Genomic DNA, 2,819 nt, shown 5'->3' with positions numbered 1-2,819 from the left:
GGCGCGCCAGGTAGGGGTGCGCCGGGATTCGTCTTCCACCACCCCGTTCTCCTCCGACCATCACGCCCATGTCCGACGCTCGTCGGGCCCTCCAAATCCTGGCGCCCCCTACCTGGCGCGCCAAATGTCGGATTTCGGGTTCTGGCAGACCCTTGAGGTTCGAACACTGGGGTGCGCGCGGAGATTTCGCCTCCTACCTACCTGCACCCCCCGCCTTGCTAGGAAAATGTCGGATTTCGGGTTCCGGCAGACCCTTGAGGTTTGAACACTGGGGTGCGCACGGAGATTTCGTCTCCTACCTACCTGCACCCCCCGCCTTGCTAGGATCTAAACTATGGAAAGAACAACACAAGAGACACAGGGTTTATACTGGTTCGGGCCACCATTGTGGTGTAATACCCTACTCCAGTGTGTGGTGTGGTGGATTGCCTCTTGGGCTGATGATGATGAACAATACAAGGAAGAACAGCCTCGCGAGGGTCTGTTCTTGGTCGGGGCGATGAACTGCTAGGAGGAGCTCAGTGACCCTTCTCTCTCTCTCTCTCTCTCTCTCTCTCTCTCTCTCTCTCTCTCTCTCTCTCTCTCTCTCTCTTTTTCTCTGTCCGTCCGTCCTCTCCGTCTAGCGGGTGGTTGATCCTATTTATAGGGGCCCTGGTCCTCTTCCCAAATATTGAGCGGGAAGGGAGCCAACATTGGCAGGCTAATTTGAAGGGGGACAGCTAGTACTAGCTACCCTGACAAAAGTAGTCTTCGCCTGCGCAAAGCTCTGGTGATGACGCCGTCTTGGGCTCCACGGTGACCTCCGTCTCGTAGTCCTCTTGGTCTTGGTCTCGTTGCACCGAAATGGCAACCTTTGCCTGATGCCTCGGCACTCCGCGGCTGCGCTTTCCCCCCTTGCACCAAAGAGGGAAGGAGGACACTACGCGTGCTGACACCCGCCTGGTGCCCTCGGTCGTCATGGCTTGTGTCACGGGCACCTCGTGAGGTACCCCGCCTTGATCTCTCCGCCTCCTCGTGAGCCAGCCTGACGAGGTTGTGCCTGAGGAAGCTCCGCGTCGTCCGCCCCGCGAGGCTTGGACCCTCGCGAGGGTCTTGGGTTTGTGTTGGTGAAGATGGGCCGCGCTGGGCCCCCTTTTGAGCCACGCCGCATGCCGCAGGCAGGCAAGTCTGGGGACCCCCGTTCCCAGAACGCCGACAGTAGGAACCAATATGAGCATCCAGGTTCTGCTATTGTTTATTGACCGGAGACATGTCTCGGTCATCTCTACATAGTTCTCGAACCCGTAGGGTCCGCACGCTTAAAGTTCTATGATGATCGGTATTATGAGTTTTTGTGTTTTGATGCACCGAAGGTAGTTCGGAGTCCAGAATATGATCACAGACATGACGAGGAGTCTCGAAATGGTCGAGACGTAAAGATCGATATATTGGATGACTATGTTCGGACACCGAAAGGGTTCCGGGAGGTTTCAGACATATACCGAAGTACCGGGGGTTACGGGACCCCCCGGGGAAGCTATTGGGCCTTATGGGCCTTAGTGGAGAAGAGAGAGGGCATCCAGGAGGTGGCGCGTGGCCTCCCTTGCCCCAATCCGAATTAGAGAAGGGGAAGGGGCGGCAGCCCCCCACTCCTTCCTTCTCTCCACCTCCTCCTTCCCCCCTTCTCCTTCTTGGAATAGGAAAGGGAGGGGGCAAACCTACTTGGAGTAGGATTGCCCCCCCTTGGGCGCGCCTCTCCCTTGGCCGGCCCTCTACCCCTGTGTTGGGGAACGTAGCATAAATTCAAAATTTTCCTACGTGTCACCAAGATCTATCTATGGAGTCATCTAGCAACGAGGGAGGAGTGGATCTACATACCCTTGTAGATCGCGCGCGGAAGCGTTCAAGAGAACGGGGTTGATGGAGTCGTACTCGTCGTGATCCAAATCACCGATGATCCTAGCGCCGAATGGACGGCACCTCCGCGTTCAACACACGTACGGAGCATCGACGTCTCCTCCTTCTTGATCCAGCAAGGGGGGAGGAGAGGTTGATGGAGATCCAGCAGCACGACGGCGTGGTGGTGGAAGTAGCGGGATTCCAACAGGGCTTCGCCAAGCGCTGCGGGAGGAGGGAGATGTGTCATGGGAGGGAGAGGGAGGCGCCAGGGCTTAGGTTTTGTTGCCCTCCCTTCCCCCCACTATATATAGGGCCAAGGGAGAGGGGGAGGGCGCAGCCTTGCCCCTTCCTCCAAGGAAGGGTGCGGCCAAGGGGGGGAGGAGTCCATCCTCCCCAAGGCACCTCGGAGGTGCCTTCCCCCTTTAGGACTCTCCCCTCCTCTTGTCCCTTTGGCGCATGGGCCTCTAGGGGCTGGTGCCCTTGGCCCATGTAGGCCAAGGCGCACCCCCTTACAGCCCATGTGCCCCCCCGGGGCAGGTGGCCCCACCCGGTGGACCCCCGTGACCCTTCCGGTGGTCCCGGTACAATACCGGTGACCCCGAAACTTGTCCCGATGGCCGAAATAGCACTTCCTATATATAATTCTTTACCTCCGGACCATTCCGGAACTCCTCGTGACGTCCGGGATCTCATCCGGGACTCCGAACAACTTTCAGATTACCGCATACTAATATCTCTATAACCCTAGCGTCAGCGAACCTTAAGTGTGTAGACCCTACGGGTTCGGGAGACATGCAGACATGACCGAGATGAATCTCCGGTCAATAACCAACAGCGGGATCTGGATACCCATGTTGGCTCCCACATGTTCCACGATGATCTCATCGGATGAACCACGATGTCAAGGACTTAATCAATCCCGTATACAATTCCCTTTGTCT

Source organism: Triticum dicoccoides, chromosome 3A (genome assembly GCF_002162155.2).
Source record: "Triticum dicoccoides isolate Atlit2015 ecotype Zavitan chromosome 3A, WEW_v2.0, whole genome shotgun sequence".
In the NCBI taxonomy this organism is placed as follows: domain Eukaryota; kingdom Viridiplantae; phylum Streptophyta; class Magnoliopsida; order Poales; family Poaceae; genus Triticum; species Triticum dicoccoides.
The sequence above is the reverse complement of the archived record's forward strand: the minus strand, read 5'-3'. Positions refer to the sequence as shown.